Here is an 18,757-nt window from a genome sequence, read left to right on the forward strand (position 1 = left end):
CATAATTTTAATAATGAAGTATTTTATTTTCATCATGTTTAGGTATATTTCATTATGGTTAACCTAACCTCACTTTTTGAGTGTGAACGGGATAACACGTAAGTAACGGCAACTCAGTTTATTTTTTAAGGTTCACTAGGCTAAGAGCCCAACAAAGTCATAATCTGGTAATGCATACAGATTGGCATAACCAGCTACTTTTGTCCTTGAAATCCAGAGAATTATAATTAAATACTGAATATTAGAGGCATTCTGGACCTTAGTGCTCGGTGAAGCAAAAAAGGTTTATATAAAGGAAAGTAAAGAGCAATATTAAAATGAGCAACTAACATTCTCATGTATATGGTGGGTGTTACCACCTCTGTCGAGCCCCCGCTCTGCATACACTTCAACAAGTTTAAGTTGTGCTGAACTAAAAGTATTTTCGAGCATTGAACATGACCAGTTTGTGATTGCAAGTGCACTGACCGGTTGCATGTCATAACATTTATGCTGAAAATTTTACTGTGTATTAAATAATTTTTTTTTTAATGAAAGTAAGGAGCAACATTAAAACTTAAAACGAACAGAAATTACTCCGTATATGAAAGGGGCTTTTCCTCCTCAACGCCCCGCTCTTTACGCTAAAGTTTCTTACTGTTTTAAAAATAGAGTTAAGAGAAAGAGTCAAACTTTAGCATAAAGAGCGAGGTGTTGAGGAGGAAAAGCCCCTTTCATATACGGAGTAATTTCTGTTCGTTTTAAGTTTTAATGTTGCTCCTTACTTTCATTTAAAAAAAAACTTGTTTTTGAATTAATGCATGTTTTGATCTTGGCTCTCCGCACATAAATAATTAAAACGAAATGTGCATATTAATTAATTGCAATTAATCGGAAGATTTTGAGAAAAAAGGAGCGAGGGAGGAGGCCTAGTTGCCCTCCAATTTTTTGATTACTTAAAAAAGCAACTAGAGCTTTTAATTTTTTACAAACGTTTTCATTGGTAAAAAATATACGTAACTTACGAATTAACTTACGTGACGAACTTCTATATTCGTATGTTTTCATTGCGCATATGAGGGGGTTCAACCCTCGTCGACACCTCGCTCTTTACACTAAAGCTTAAATTTTGTCCCAATTTCTTAAGAATGACCTCTGACTCACAAAGGCCGTAGAATAAACAGTTGAAATTACTAAAAATACTTTAGCGTAAGGAGTGGGGTATAACGAGGAGGTAAACCCTCATAGGCGTAATAATTTTGTTCGTTTTAAGTTTAAATGCTGCTCCTTACTTTCAGTAGAAAAAACTTTTCATATTTATTTTTTTATTGTTTTTTTTTTCAAATAATGCTAGAAAATCCTGCGCCCCCTTCATTGAGATTCTCTTCCCCCATGAGAAGTTTCTCCATGGAAATATCCCCCAACGTAATCCCTCCCTCAACTATCCCCACTAAACCAAAAAATCCCCCTGTTGTACACTTCCCAGTAACCATTACTATATGTAAACACAGGTCAAAGTTTGTAACTTGCAGCCCCTCCCAGGGGGACTGTGGGGGAATAAGTCGTCCCTAAAGACATAGTTATTAGGTTTTTTGACTATGGTGAATAAATTGGCTATCTCATAATTTTAATCCGATGACTTTTAGGAAAAAATGAGCGTGAGAGGGGGCCTAGGTGCCCTCAGATTTTTTTGGTCACTTAAAAAGGGCACTAGAACTTTTAATATCCGTTAGAATGAGCCCTCTCGCGACATTCTAAAACCACTCAGTCGATACTATCACCCCTGGGAAAAAAACAAAAACAAATAAACACGCATCCGTGATCTGTCTGACAAAAAAAATGCGAAATTTCACATTTTTGTAGATAGGAGCCTGAAACTTCTACAACAAGGTTCTCTGATACGCTGAATGATTTTCAATAAGATTGTACGACTTTTAGGGGTTGTTTCCCCCTATTTTCTAAAATGAGGCAAATTTTCTCGTAACTTTTGATGAGTATAACTGATCTTGATGAAACTTATATATTTAAAATCAGAATTAAAATGCGATTCTTTTGGTGTAACTATTGGTATAAAAATTCCATTTTTTAGAGTTTCGCTTACTATTGAGCCGGGTCGCTCCTTGCTACAGTTCGTTACCACGAACTGTTTGAAAGGAAACACAAATAAAAAAGCCCTTTCGTTCTCAATGAATCGTAAAAAATACTTTCATTGCATTACTTACGTGTTAGAGCATCGGTTCTTGAAGTATATTGATGAGTGGAGTCATAACCTAGGGTAGTGACGGACAGAGCCGGATCTCGATTTCTTCTTGGGGAGGGGGTAATTTAAATTTTTGCAGCCCCCTGTCGCACCATTAGTTTTTGTTTGGAGTGACAGTTGGACGGATTTCACGGGAAAATAATTATATATGTGTTGCTTACCGCAAGTGTAGGTTTTATCAGCTCACAATTTATTTCCGCAACTTTTGCAAGATGCGTAATATTATTGATTTAAAAAAGAGACTTGACTCTTTCAAATAATGCCTTAGCCCTAAGCCTAGTAAAACGATAGCGGGTAAGGTTAATCGATTGTAAACCGAAACATTTGTGAAATATATTTTTACCTAGTACAATTATCAAACAGTTCGTGGTAACGTAAGGAACAACTCGGTCCAATAGAAACCAAAACTCTAAACAAGAGCTAAGAGCTCATATGGCACTTGTGACGAGGCAAGAAGAGCTAAGAGCCAATAGCTCATATGGTATGAGCTCTAAAAAATTCTAAGAATCAATAGATTGATTTAAAAGGAAAATCAGAGGCTTAATGCCGGTCAGGATTTAAAATAAGAGCTCTGAGTCACGATGTCCTTCTAAATATCAAAATTCATTAACATCCGATCACCCACTCGTAAGTTATAAATACCTCATTTTTTCTAATTTTTGCTCTCCCTTTAGCCCCCCAAATGGTCGAATTTGGGAAAACAACTTTATCAAATCAATTTGTGCAGCTCCCTGACACGCCTGCCAATTTTCATCGTCCTAGCATGTCCAGAAGCACCAAACTCACCAAAATGAACCCCTCCCCCCGACTCCCCTAAAGAGAGCGAATCCAGTACGGTTACGTCAATCACGTATCAAGGACATTTGCTTATCCTATCCACCAAGCTTCATCCCGATTCCTCCACTCCAAGCGTTTTCCGAGATTTCCACCTCCAACTCCCCCCAATGTCAACAGATCTGGTCGATATTTGAAGTAAGAGCTCTGAGACATGAATTCCTTCTAAATTTCAAATTTTATTAAGATCCGGTCACCCGTTCTTAAGTTAAAAACACCTCAATTTTTCTAATTTTTCCAAATTAACACCCCCCCCCAGCTCCTCAAAAGAGAACGGATCCGTTCCAATTATGTCAATTACGTATCTAGAACTTGTGCTTATTCTTCCCATCAAGTTTGATCCCAATCTCTCCACTCTAAGCGTTTTCCAAGATTTCTCTTTCCCTCCTCCAACCCCCTATGTCCCCAGATCCAATTCGAGTCAAAAATGGAGCATCAGAGACATAAGATCCTTCTATATATATCAAGTTTCATTAAGATCCGATCACCTAATCGTAAGATAAAAAAAACCCCAATTTTCACGTTTTCCAAGAATTCCGCTTTCCCCCTCCAACTCCCACCATTGTCACAGGATCTGGTCGGAATTTAGAATTAGAGCTTTAAAGCACAAGTTCTTTCCAAATATCAAATTTCATTAAGATCTGGTGACCCGTTCGTAAGTTACAAGTACCTCATTTTTCCGAATAACACACCGCCCCCCCCAACTACACCAAAGAGAGCAGATCCGGTCCGGTTATGTCTGTTACGTATCTTAGACAGGTTTTTTTCTTCCCATCCAGTTTCATCCTGATCTCTCCTCTTTAAGTATTTTGTAAGATTTCCAGTCCCCCCCCCAAAATGCCCCCCCCCCCAATGACGCTGGATCCACTTGAGATTTAAAATAAGAAATCTGAGTTAGAGGTATTTCTAAATATGAAGTTTCATGAAGATCCGATCACTCCTTCGTAAGTTAAAAATAGTAAGTAAAAAAATATAAGTTAAAATTTTCAGAATTAGCCCCCCCCCCCCCAATAGAGCGGACCCGTGCCAATTATGTCAATCACGTATCTAAGACTTCTGCTTATTTTTCCCACCAATTTTCATCCCGATCCCTCCAATCTAAGCGTTTTCCATGATTTTAGGTCCCCCCCAAACTCCCGCCAATGTCACCAGATCCGGTCGGGATTTAAAATAAGAGATTTGAGACACGATATCCTTCTAAATATCAAATTTCATTGATATCCGATCACCCGTTCGTAAGTTAAAAATACCTCATTTTTTCTAATTTTTCAGAATTACCCCCCCCCCCCCCCCAACTACCACAAAGAGAGCGGATCCGTTCCGGCTAGGTCAATCATGTATCTAGGACTTGTGCTTATTTTTCCCACCAAGTTTCATCCCGATCCCTTCACTCTGAGTGTTTTCCAAGATTTTAGGTTTCCCCCTCCCAACTCCCCTCAATGTCACTAGATCGGGATTTAAAATAATAGCTCTGAGACACGATATCCTTCCAAACATCAAATTTTATTAAGATCTGATCAACCGTTCGTAAGTTAAAAATACTTCATTTTTTCTATTTTTTCCAAATGGTCCCCAGATGGTCAAATCGGGAAAAGGACTATTTTTAATTTAATTTGGTCCAGTCTTTGATACGCCTGCCAAATTTCATCGTCCTAGCTTACCTGGAAGTGCCTAAAGTAGCAAAACCGGGACGGACAGACCGACAGAATTTGCGATTGCTATATGTCACTTGGTTAATACCAAGTGCCATATGAACGGAATTCTGGTATCAAATGATGAGTCGAAAGAATTGGCCTTTTTATCCTGATTCTAATACATAAAGTGCATTGAGTTTAACGTTATCCATCAAAAGCTATGAGCAAGAGAAAATCTGCCTGGTTTTTGAAAGAGGGGGAAACACCCCCAAAAAGTCAAGAGATCTTAATGAAAATCGCATCATCAAAACCAGCATATCAGAGCTGTAAAAATTTCAGACCCCCAAATATAAAGATGTAGAATTTTGTTGTTTTTTGCCAGAAAAGAAATCCCTGATGTGTGTTTTTCCCAGGGGTGATGCTATCGAGTTAATAATCGGGAGAGGGTTCATTCAAAAAGAAATTAAAATTTCTAGTTCCCTTTTTAGGCAAACAAAAAAAGTTGAGGAAATCTGCCCCCCCCTTCCACGCCCCTTTTCCCCAAAGACATCCGATCAAAATTTCAAGAAAGACATATTGTTCATTATAGTTCAAAAGTCTAACAACTGATCCTCTGGGGATTATACGACCCCTCTACAACCCTTGGTGAAAGGGCAAATGAAATTTGATTATTGTTTACTCATTGTATTAGTTACTGGGAAATTTAAAGACATTTTTCAGGGGAAGAAATATTTTCCATAGGGGAAATTTTCTGTTGAGGAGGGGGGTTTCCGGGGAACTTTTCAGTGAAAATGTTAAATGGGGGAATTTACCAGAATTCATGTATGAAATTCATTTTATTTTTCTTGCTTTCTTTTAGACGACTCAATTTTATATGTTGAGATGTTCTGGTTAAACTGTTTAGCTGAAATTTTCTAATGAGTTGGAATTGTCTGGGGGGATTTTTCCGGGAGGTTTTCCATGTAAGGCATTCTCTATGGGGGAATTCTCCAAATGGGAAAAGTTTCCCTTGGAGACCCCGCTTTATTTAAAAATAATCATAAATTAGATAAAACAATATTTTTTCAACAGAAAATTAAGAAGCAACATTAAAACGTAAAATAAAGAGAGATTATTTTATATATAGCGGGGAATATCTCTCCTTGATCCCTTACTCTTTATAAGGAGCGACCCCTCCTTATGTAAGGAGCGACATTAAACATTAAAACGAACTGAAATTATTTCGTATATGAGGATGCGGCCCACTTGAAAAAATTAAAAAGATCATTGCAGTGTTGCTTCTGCGTTAGACTTAAATTAAAAACGGGCAAAGATTTATTTAAAACAGCAAAGTTTTTTGAGGGAAGTGAAGAGTGAAGTTGAAACTTAAAACGAACAAGAATTATTGCTTCAAAGTCTATCTAACATATATAAATAAAGCTAGTACAAATAAACCAAATAATCATATTTCCCTGTTTTTGTAGGATAATAGAAAACTAGCGCTTTACCGAAAACACAAAACAGTATAGGAGTTTTGGTACAGTAAAAGTAAACCGATTAAAGCACTTTTTATAGTATACAAATAAAGTATTTTTTTTAAGTAATACTAAAGCGTAATTCTTATAGTTTAAAAATGTTTATTACTCACTATTGGTATCACAGACGGTGAGAAATGTTACCTGATACAGTCGTGATATTTCTCACCGTCTATAAATAATCATTAAGATCTAATCAACCGTTCGTAAGTTACAAATACCTCATTTTTTCTAATTTTTCCAAATTACCCCCCTCCCCCCAAGTCCACCAAAGAGAGCGGATCCGGCCCGGTTATGTAAGTCACCTATCTTGGACTTGGACAACCTATCTTGGAGGAAGGCAGGGGGTACGTCTTGGAATAGTCATCTGGAGTTTTGAGATTCAATTATTTCTTCTTTTATGAATTTCTTCCTCTTAAGAACATTTGATATTTTAAAAATCATTTTGCAAGCCCTAATGCCGGCTGACCGCCGACATTACAATGGTACCGTTTTATAATTCCAAGCCTTTCCACTTGAGAAGTGGCACCAAAAGTGCCATTTTTAGTACTATACGGCAATTACGGAAGGTAGAACTGATAAAAAGCACGTAGATATGAGCAATAGCTTTCAAAAGAGCCACTAAATATCTCTCTAAGAATTTCTGGATGCCCACTAGCTCCAGCTTTTCCACTTGAGATATGGCACCACTACTGCCATTTGGCACTTTCAGATGGTGGACTTACAGAGAAAACGGAGATGGAAGCCATATCTTTTATATGTGCTATAAAAAATTTGTCTACGATGTTTTGGTAGCCCGTTAGCGCAACCCCTTTAGAAATGGCACAAGAAGTGCCATTTTAGTGCCATACGGCACTTGCAGATGACAGAATTTATAAAAAGCCCGTAGATACGAGAAATAGCTTTTGAAAAAGCCATTAAGCATCTCTCTATGATGTTCTGGTAGCTCGCCAGGCCTGCGGAAAAAACGAAAAAAAAAAAAAAAAAAAAAAAAAAAACAGAGATCAGCATACCGATGCAAAATAATGATTTTCCTTGTTATTCAAGGAGGGAGACTGTAAATTCCCTGTATCATGTTTTCGACCATGGTGATTCCAATGGTACACTTTTCATTTTGATCTGACGCCATTTTCAAGGGGTTTTAGACTTTTTTCGATGTCATCATAAAATTCTTTTTGTAATAAACTTTTACTTTTAAGACGAACCAAAATAATAGACACAATTCCTCCGTCAGTGTCAGATGACCTTTTTTTCACTAGGCAGTTTTTTTCAAAATGAGCTTTTTTAACTTTTGGTCACCATGGGCTGTGGTTCGCTCTATACTAGGTTGCAGCTACCGTTGCAACCATGGCTACTGCGGCTGATGTTCGAATTCAATCTATATTTTCTTGTGGGATCAAGTTTTGTAACTTACAGCCCCTTTCCCAAAGACTTTGGAGGGCTATGTTATCACCAAAAGCATAATTATTGGACCTTATTGAGCAAATACTTTTGTAAGTGGCTATTATAAAACGATGAGTTTATAAAAGCTTCTTTTATAAAGAGTGAGAGCATTAAACTATGTCTGGCGAAGCTCAACTTTTACGAACAAGAGGACGGGAGGGGGTACGTCAAGGAACAGTCATTCGGAATTTTGAGATTGTTCTTCTATGAATTTCTTCCTTTTAAGGACATTCGATAATTTAAAAATCATTTTGCGAGCCTCAACGCTTGCTGACCGTGTTAAAGAGTTCTTAGTGTGTTCTCTCAACAGACTAATGAGACTTACTAAGGGGGATGGGAGGGGAGTATACGGGAGGGGTTCTTGTAAATCTTTAATTAAGAGTTTTGGACAATAAATATTACAATGGTACCGTTTTGTACTTTCAAGCTTTTCCACTGAAGAAGTGGCACCAAAAGTATCGTTTTTAGTGCTATGTGGCACTTACAGATGACAGAAATGATAAAAAGCACATAGATGTGAATAATGGTTTTCAAATGAGCCATTAAACCTCTCTCTCTAAGAAGTTCTAGATGCCCACTAGCCCCAGCTTTTCCACCTAAGACATGACACCAATAGTGCTATTTTTATTGCCGTTTGGAACTTGCAGATGGTGGATTTTATAACAAAAACGTAGATATGAGTAATATTTTTATATGAGCTATAAAAAATCTGTCTACGATGTTTTGGTAGCCCGCTAGCCCCACCCCTTTAGAAACGGCACAACAAGTGCTATTTTAGTGACATATGGCCCTTGAATATGGCAGAATTTATAAAAAGTACGAAGATACAAGAAATAGATTTTGAATGAGCCATTAAGCATCACTCAATAATGTTCTGGTAGCCCACTAGGCCTGCAGAAAAAAAAAAAAAAAAAAAAAAAAAAAAAAAAAAAAAAAAAAAAAAAAAAAAAAAAAAAAAAAAACGGGAGACAGATCAGTGTTATCGATGCAAAAAGCGATCTTCCTTTTTGTTCAAGGAGGGGAATTGTAATTTCCCTGTTACAGGTTTTCGACCATGCTGATTTCAATGGTATACTTTTGATTTTGATTTGACGCCATTTTCACGGGGTTTCAGACTTCTTTTCAAAATCACTATAAATTTCTTTTTGCAATAAACTTTTACTTTTAAGATGAATCGAAATAATAATTACCATTACTGCGTCAGTGTCAGTTGGCAATTTTTTTTCACTAGGCAGTCTTTTTCAAAACGCGTTTTTTAACTTTTGATTACTCTGGGCAGTGGTTCGCTCTTTACTAGTTTGTAGTTACGGCTGCAACCATGAAAATAAAATAAGATCAAAAATCTGTTTTACGGAAAACGTGTTTAGTAAGGCCACATACTGGTTCCGTTTTACTTCCGAATGTAGTTATGTCCAATCTCCGTTCCTTTTTTCTCCGAAATGCATCTGACAAATTTGGCTCGTGGGAATCGCCTCGAAGCAGAAAATCGCAGAGGAACAGGTCCACGCCTTTCATTGTCCGCACAATTTGCTCTTGGTTAGCGTGTGCCACCATTTACAAGGGATGATGAATAGAAATATAACACAAAGAAACAGTTTCAAAACAAACAAAGGCTTCCCGCAGTAAGTTCAAAGACAGGGGTAAGATACAAGAGGGTTCAAAGTGTTTGTAGTCAGGATAAAGACTATATTCACATGTCGATGACTATATAATGGGATATGAGGATGGAAAGACAAACAATAAAACTGATAAATTCTCATAAATTCGGAAAATAGTTTGAGTAAACCAGTTTTGTGCATCATCCTTCGTTATCTCAGGGATAATTCCCTATACTTTTCAACTTATCCCTCTCCCTTTTACAAAATATTTGCTACCAACCCGGCAAATACGTAGCCAAGACATAAATTTTTTCTGTATATGTGTGTGTGTGGGGGGGGGGAATCTGAATCAATTCATAAGCATATAACCTGTATGAAAAATATAGGGAAGTATAGCGAAAAAATAAATGCACCGTAAAGGAGGTGGACCAAAAGGAAAAAGCGAGACCCCCCCCCCTTAAAAATTTGAAAAGAAACAGGGTGTTTTCAAATCAGCCATATATATATATATATATATATATATATATATATATATATATATATATATATATATATATATATATATATATATATATATATATATATATATATATATATATATTACTATTAAACTCTCTTAAAAAATCCAGCAAAAACAAGGCAAGTTATTTTAGTTACCGAAGTCAATAAGCAGCCTGAAAAGGGGAGCTGATGAGCAACTCGGCTGTGATGGTTAAAAGTGCGAAATATACCATTTTTGTAATGTAAATTTTCAGGAGAGCCAAAAAACGGAAAAAAGTTTGTCGTCTGTGGTCGCTCTGAAGGATGAGGCTAATGGGGATAAAGGGAACATATTCTAAACCAAATTTTTATGTTCATTTCAGTAATATAAATCAAATTCAAGTATTCCGAGCGAATTCAAAATTATTCTATTCTATGGCGTATGTCTCTATCACACGTGAACTTACTTGTCTCACACACCCTAATATCACTAACTAGTAGCATATAATTTTAAACTGTAGAAACATATCTTAATATCCTTCGAAATTGAGACTTTATAATAACAAAGGTTCCAGACCTTAATGTTTCTTCTGATGCATGTGATTCTTCCCTCAGGGTGGTTTGACCAAGCACTGTCACCAAAACAGAAACCAAAGCTCTGGTTTTGGACCTGGTTTGGCCATGGAAAGAACTCAGTACCTTTCTCCTTCCTCGCGCACAGACGTCAATTGGTCCGGGACTCTGAAAACGCATAACTATAAAATTGCCATTTATGACTAAATGCTACTTCTGACTAAGTTTGGTCGAGATCCAGTGATCCCTTACGATAAACACTGGTGACCTAAATTTAGGTGCCTATCTCCTTCCCCACAGAGCGCCTGTTAGCCTGAGACCCTAGAGAGGCGTGTTTAGGATTACAGGTGCATTAGCTGCTACCCCTTATCAAGTTTAAATTTAATTAACAAAAAAAAAAACTTTTGGAAGACATCCTGATGACAGGAATTTCGTTACCTTTCTCACTAAATAGGCCAGAATGGATACCTCCAACACAAAGGTCAAATTATGTACAGAACCAGAAAAGGCAAAAACCAGGCCATTTGATAACACTTTCAGTTTGATTGAGATCCATTAGCCCCTTATGGTTGAAGTCCTGATTAGAAGAATTACGGGTAGCGACTGGCCTGACCTTCAATATACCTAATTGCTCTCGATTGCAATAGGCTATATCGAACGCAGGAGGGATAGAAAAAAATAAATACGCTACTAGCTATTACTTCAAATCAAGTTTCGTATAGATTTGGTGTTGTCTTGGTACAAATATAAATTATGCCATTAATAAAGGATCCTCCTTACCTCCCCTCTTACCCAAGGACCAGATTGAGTCCCGGTCCCCAGAAGCCAAAATTAAGACTCTATCTCTTATTTACCACGAACTTTACTTCGAATGCAACACTTTCTTCTGAAATGTGTCACGACGACAAGAATTTAGGATCCCTCTTTCAGCAGCCCCTTCCTTTATCTAAAGTTAAAGCCTAAAACTTCCACAAATCACCATCAATAAATGAATTAAACCCAAAACCAGAAGAAATTACGATAAATAACCGATTCAGACTCAAAACAACCAAAAATTAACATGGGTGGGGCTGACAACCCCCACACCTCCTCAGGACCAGAACATAATTTGCACTTTGCAGAAAACAAAATAAATTTTAAATGTTTTTTTTTTTTACTTTAACAAATAAAGAAGTACTGAGACTATAAGGAATAATTATCAGAATATGTATACTGAACTGACTACACTTTTTTTTTTTTTTTTTTTTTTTTTTTTTTAGTAAAGTGCAATTCTCTTTCTGGTCCTGAGAAGACATGAGTGTTGTCAGCCATACTCCTTTTAATTTTTGCTCGTTTTGAGTTTGACTTGGCTATCTATTGTAATTTGTTCGTTCTGGGTTTCATTTATATTTTAATGGTGAGCTGTGGTAGTTTTACACTTGGAAGATAAGAAAAACACACTCGTAAAGTTTGACAACGCTTTCGTCCGTAAAAGCTTAAACAATAAGAATTTGTTGGTTTCAAAAGCCAATTATCCTTTCAAAGGGATCTAAACCTTCTTAAACCTTTTGGTGCCATTTTTTTTAGCTTAATTCTGATGATTGTTCGCCTAATTGTTTTTTTTTAATTTGGCGCCCGCTACTGCCAAAAATTGCCGAAGTTAAATGGAAGTATTTCCAACAAAAATAGATTTGCGTTTTTTTCTAAGTTTTTAAGATACTTTTGGTGAGTAGACTCCTCTTCTTCCTGTTCCTTAGCACTTTTTAACGAAACTAAAAAAAACTCAAATAAAAATCTCAAATCCGGAAACCTTGTTATCCACGGGGGGAGGTATTTTCTGGAGATATTTTCCAGTGGGGGGGTATTTTCTAGCGGGAAGGGATATTTTCCGGGGGATAAATGCCTAGAACCCTTCCTTAGTTAGCTATTTTTGGTAGCTATGCTACAGCAGAAGAGGTTATTTTCCCTTACTCAAATGAGTGAAACCTAGATTAGTTTATAAGGCTTCAGACATCTCTCTCTGGCCGGTCTCCCTCTTTCTTGGGATTTCTTATTAAGTGCATAACTTTAGAAATAATTTTGTCCCCTATCTTGTTGCCTTGGGCATTGTTTTGTCTTCTTACCTCTCAGTTTATTTCTATTTCAAGATTACTATAAGCTTTCTTCTAGCATTCCCCTCAGATATAAAATTTAAGGGCCTGGATTCCCTGGGAATACTATCAATAGCATTTAACATCATTCTTCCTATATTTTTTTTTTATTATAAAGCTTCACTTTAACCAAACAACCAGCCTTCATAGCTGAAAATACAATATTCTTAAGCTTTGCTACCTGATAGTTTGCAATAAACGAGAATAATATCTACATAATAATAGTACCGACGTAAATTTTTCCCTTTAAGTATTATTAGATATGAAAAAACGGTTCTTTTCAACTGACAGTAATGAATTAAAATAAGTAAAGTTTTAATACTGTTTAAAAAGCTTCTTGTTCTAATTAAACAGCGCCTGTGTTTCGAGTTGCTCTAAAGATTTGGGACAACAAGTCAAACTTTAAAGTAATGGGCGAGGTACTGAAGAGGGGGCCCTCCCCCACATGTACGAAATGCTTTCTGTTCCTTTTATAGTTGCTCCTACTTTCAGCTAATTTTTTTTATTTAATTTTTAATGGTTTTTCAAATAATGCCGGAAACCTTGCCTCCTCCATGAAACCCCAACCCAAACAAAAAATTTTTAGTTGAAGTACCTTTCCATGCAAAATACCCACGTCGTCAAAAAATTCTCTCCAAAAATTTCTATTCTCGCTGAAAATACCCCCGTAAAATTTTTTGCGGATGAATCCGTCTGAAAAATTCTACTGAACATACTTTTCTTTGAAAAAGGCATTAATTTCACATCGTTTATCAGAAAAAACTAGAAATCTTCTTCCGTGGAAATTTTTCGGAGAATTCTTCGCCCCCCTCAGTGGGAAGTTGATATTGTTGCTTAATTTCTGAATTTTTGCCTGGAAAATTACCCACGAAAAACTTCTCTCGTGGAAATCCCCCCCGCCATGAAAAAATCCTCTAGAAAATGCAAGCCCAGCTGAAAATTTCCCCTGGAAAATTTTCCAGAAACAAATTCACGTGTAAAAGTGAGACGGCAAAGAGTATGACAAATCAAAGTAGTTTCGCATTGAAATACCGTAGTTCCTCCAGCGCAAAAATTCCCAAGGAAAGTTCAACCTCAGAAACTTAACTCCCAACGAAAAATTCTACCCATGGAAAACTACCCCTCCCACACATAAAAATGTTAGTATACTTCCAAATAAAATGTTTTAGTTATTAAAATATATTCAATATTCAATACAGTAACCTTTTTAAGAAATTAAAGAGAATTTTATTTTAGATATTTCTGATTGTTAATCAGATCATGCCAGAAATTCCAGCTCCCTCGAGATGGTCTCAGGCACCATCCCCTCTCCCCACTCTCCACCCACCGAAGTTCTTTCATAACAGGTTTTTGGAAATTATACCTTACTGTACATAATTTCATCAAACATAAAAAACAATCAGGTAGTAAAGCCTAAGAATCTTCTATTTTCAGCTTTAACGGCTGGTTGTTTGGTTAACAAAGCTTTATAATAAAAAAATACAGGAAGAATGACGTTAAATATTATTGGTAGTAATCCTAGGGAATCCAGGACCTTCAATTTCAATTCTGAGAAGAATACTAGGAAGCTTATAGCAATCTTAAATAGAAACACACTGAGAGGCAAGAAGACAGAACAAGGGCCAAGACAACAAGACAGGGGACAAAACTAGTTGCTAAAATTATTTTTATTTATTTATTTATTTTCTTTATTTCCCTCAAAAAAATGAGGAGTACGCTACAATATAATATAAAGAAAAAACAACTGATAACACTTACAATCAAAACGTATCAAATATTGATCGAACACTTAAAAAAAAAAAAAAAAAAAAAAAAAAAAAAAAAAAAAAAAAAAAAAAAAAAAAAAAAAAAAAAACACTTGCTAAATAGATTAGCCTATAAATCATGAAGAGCCAGAACTGTTACTAAAAAACGGAAATAAATTGTGGCCTAAAAGGCTAATTTTCGCCCTATCTTCAAATGTTTTATATTTTTTCTTTATACAGACTACAGGATCCTTCACATTAAGCTTTAAAACAATCTCAGTGTTACTAAAAGAAAGGGGGAAACCAAGTAAAAATTTACAAAATTTAAAATAAGCAACTTTAATGGGCGAAAGATCAGAAGGTCTGAAATTTCGGAAGAGGAGGGACGGGAACAATACGTGAGGCAGAGCAACAGCGCTATACATACGACCAAGGACGTCCCGACGGTAAAGACCCCGAAAACGAATTAAAAGACCAAATGCCTTGCGTAGTTTCATCTGAACATGCTGAACCAGGACTGGTTTGAAATCTCTTTTCGAAGCAGCATAAGGTAATCCCAAATAAGTGACTATTGGCGACGACTGAAAAATAACACCATTGCCGCAATCGAGAGTCGCCCTGACATTATCGCCCGAGCAGGAAAGAGAATTAAGGGCAGTAGCTAAACAAGAATTGAATATATAAGGAGAAATAATTCCTCCTTGTCTAATTCCTCTACCCACTTGAATTAATTTGGACTGAGATGAAGACGAACTCGGACAGATACGGATCTTTAAACCAGAATACCAAGAGCGAAGGACTCGTATGACAGCTAGGGGCAATCCAGCATGGATTAAAGTGAGCAGAGCGGATGCATGAGAAATGTTATCAAAGGCCCCTTTGATATCAATCAAGAGGGCGTATAGCGGTTGACCAGAGATTCTCGCTTCTTCAATAACTTTGCTGAAAGATGCATGGGCATGGTCACATCCCAAACCTCTCTTGAAACCAACTTGATTAGAACCAGTGTCAAGAATTTCAAGAAGATCCTTCAAACACAACTCAAACACTTTCCCAATCATAGAACCCCTAGTAATTGGCCTCCAGGAGCTACAAGATGACAAGTCTTTTTTCCCGCTCTTAGGAATAGGCGTAACTATGCCAATATAGAATGACGATGGTACTAAACCAGTAGTAAGTAAAAGGTTGAAAAATGCCAGTAGAGTAATAAGAAAAGAAGAAGGAGCAAGTTTGAGGTGATTAGCAAATAAGCCATCATGATCCTTAGCCGACTGCGCCTTTAACGTTTTGATTGCTCCACGTAACATATCCTCAGAAATCCTGTAATCAGTTGAAAAATTCTTCAACCTTTCATCTAATTGCAACACAACACTGTTAGAATCGTACGAAGTCGACAACTTAGAAAAATAATTTTCCCACTCTTTTAGCGACGGTGTGGAATTAGTATCAGGCATGTTAATCCGCCTATTGCCTCGGAGAACATTCCAAAGGAGATTTTTGTCCTTGTCGTTATCAATGTTTGAAGAAGCTTCTTCTATGATCAGGTTATTATGACGATGGAGCTCTGCTTGGAATTCAGCCTTTCTCTTTTTCATTAGCAAAAAAACTGGATGCGAGTCTCTTGGCTTACCGAGGGCCCGCCATTCCCAATACGCTTGTTTAGCCGCCTTATTAGAATTTACCAAAAAAGGATTGAGGCTCCAAAAAGGTTTCTGCGCGCCCAATCTTATCCTATTAGTAGGAAAAACTGCCGCAGCACCATACTTTAAGCAATGGATTAATTCAAAATAAAGACAATTAATAGTCAAAGAGGGATTACTATCCATTGAATCCAAACTATCAGGGATATAGACTTTATCAATTAAAGTCCCAACTCTTTTTTGGTAAAGCGGTCTAAAATTTGGATTCCAATCAACCCGATCAAAAAATTTAGGAAGCTTATTACCAGAAAAACGAACTGGGGAAGGACGAGAAGCCAAAGGGGGTATAAGGAACTGAAGCGGCATGTGGTCACTAACGGGGAAATCTTCGATTACAGTAACCACAGGCAAAGGATCACTTGGGTTAGAAGAAAAAACATGATCAATATTAGTTGTACTACCACTCCAATGAATATAAGTAAAATCCTGGGACTTCGGTAAAACAGAAAAATTAGGAAGACAAGAAGATAAAATTGTACCCCTTTCATTTGCTATATTTGGATCACAGTTAAAATCACCTAAAATATAAGTACGCAAATTTGACTGTAAACTAGAGACAAAACGACTAAGATTAAAACAGCATTGAGTAAACGCATCAAAAGAAATATCATCATGGTAATCAGTCGGAAAATAACAATTAATTAAAACTACGTTTGAAAAACTACAAGCTAAAAAATTTGTATCAATTGCTAGAATAGCTGCATTAAGAGACTTGGGTAAAATAGTAGCTAAACCACCGGAGGGACGTCCACCAGTCGGTGTAGCGGGAACAGCAAAAATGTCATGCTCAGTGGACAGACTAGAAAGCAGATTCAACGAATGATCAAGGAGGTGGTGTTCCTGAAGACATAATAACGATGATTTTTCATTCAAAAAACTATGAAGTACAGGTAATTTCCCTAACACACCATTTGAATTAAAGGACGTAATACAAAGTAATACATTCATTTACAAAATTTCTTTAAAATCGGACACCTAAAGCTGTAAACTGGATGATCATTCATCCATTTAATAAGAAATCCAAGAAAGGAGGGAGCCCGGCCAGAGAGAGATGGCCAAATTAGATCAAAGCTTTATAAACTAATCTAAGTTTTACTCATTTGTGTAAGGGAAATTAACCTCTTCTGCCATAGCAGAACTACCAAAAAATAGCTAACTAAGGAAGAGTTATAAGCGTTTAGCCTTCGTAAAATATACCCCAACGCAAAAAATGCCCTCCCCCCATGAAAATAGCCCCCTGGAAAATAAACCTCCTTGGAAAATACCCTCGCGGAAAATACTTCCCCCCTCCGTGAAAAATAAGGTTTCCAAATTTGAGACCATTAGTTGAGTTTTCTTTTCTAGTTTCGTTGAACAGTGCTAAGGAACGGGAAAAAGAGCAATTTACACGCCAGAACTATCTTGAAAACTTAGATCCATTTGTGTCAAAAAGACTTCCATATGAACTCCTGCAATTTTTGGTAGTAGTGAGTGCCAAAACAAGAAGCAAGAAGAAAAAATTTAGGTGAACAATCATCAAAATTAAACTGAAACAAATGGCACCAAAAAGTTTAAGACGGTTTAGCAATCCTTTGAAAGGATAGTTAGCTTCGGAACCAACAAATTCTTATTGTTTAAGTTTTTACGGACTAAAGCGTTGTCAAATTCTGATTTTTTTTCTTTTCTTCCAAGAGTAATATTACCCCGAATCACGATTAATAAATAAATGAAACCCAAAACGAACAGAAATTACGATAGATAGCCTAGTCAAAGTCAAAACGAGAAAAAACTGAAGGAATATGGCTGACAACAGCCATCTCTTCTTCAGACCAGAACATAATTTGCACTTTACGTAAAAATAAAACAACAAATAACCGTGTATTGTCAGTTTGATATACATATTATGATATCTATTCCTTATAGTCATAATGCTTCTTTGTTAGTAAAAGTAAAAAACATGAAAACATTTAAAATGTATTTTGTTTTCAGAAAAGTTTAAATTATGGTGTGGTCTTGAGGAGGTATTGGCGTAGTTAGCCCTACTCATGCTAATTGTTGCTCGTTTTAAGTTTGACTCGGTTATTTCTTGTAATTTCTGTTCGTTTTGGGTTTAATTCATTTTATTGTGATTTATGGTAGTTTTACGCTTGGAAAATTGTTTGAATTTATTTCTTCTCATTTTCAAACAGTTCGTGGTAAAGAACTCTAAAAAACAGAATTTTGATGCTAAAATATACACCAAAACAATCGGATTTTCATGCTGATTTTAAATATATAAGTTTCATCAACTTTAGTCTTTGTCATCAAAAGTTACGAGCCTGAGAAAATTTGCTTTATTTTGGAAAATAGGGGGGGGGGGAAACACCCCGTAAAAGTCATAGAATCTTAAATTCACACCATTCGAAAATCACACCATCGCATTCGGCGTATCAGAGAACCTTATAGCAAAAATTTCAAGCTCCTATCTACAAAAATGTGGAATTTCGTATTTTTTGCCAGAAGACAAATCACGGGTTCGTGTTTATTTTTTTTTTCCCAGGGGTCATCGTATCGACCAAGCGGTCCTAGAGTGTTGCAAGAGGGCTCATTCTAACGGAAATGAAAAGTTCTAGTGCCCTTTTTAAGTGACCAAAAAAATTGGAGGGCACCTAGGCCCCCTTCCACGCTCATTTTTTCTCCAAAGTCAACGGATCAAAATTTTGAGATAGCCATTTTGTTCCGCATAGTCGAAAACCATAATAACTATGTTTTTGGGAATGACTTACTCCCCCACAGTCCCTGGGGAAGGGGCTCAAAGTTACAAACTTTGACCAGTGTTTACATATAATAATCGCTATTGGGAAGTGTAGAGACGTTTTCAGGGGGATTTTTTTTGGTTTTGGGGGTGGG

The 18,757-nt window shown here is 36.5% G+C and overlaps 1 protein-coding gene across 3 annotated transcripts in view; it reads right to left on the minus strand.

Annotated features, from left to right (window-relative positions):
* LOC136030201 (RNA-binding protein 45-like) overlaps positions 1 to 18,757 on the minus strand; it is a 272,030-nt gene that overhangs the window by 34,189 nt on the left and 219,084 nt on the right. For 2 of the 3 annotated variants that reach the window (XR_010618210.1, XR_010618211.1), the window contains one exon: positions 10,320 to 10,483. The exons of the other annotated variant lie outside the window; for it this stretch is intronic. The gene's annotated coding sequence lies outside the window, so the exon portion shown is untranslated. The remainder of the gene's footprint in view (positions 1 to 10,319; positions 10,484 to 18,757) is intronic. 3 annotated transcript variants of the gene reach the window in all.

This window comes from Artemia franciscana, chromosome 8 (genome assembly GCF_032884065.1).
Source record: "Artemia franciscana chromosome 8, ASM3288406v1, whole genome shotgun sequence".
Lineage (NCBI taxonomy): Eukaryota > Metazoa > Arthropoda > Branchiopoda > Anostraca > Artemiidae > Artemia > Artemia franciscana.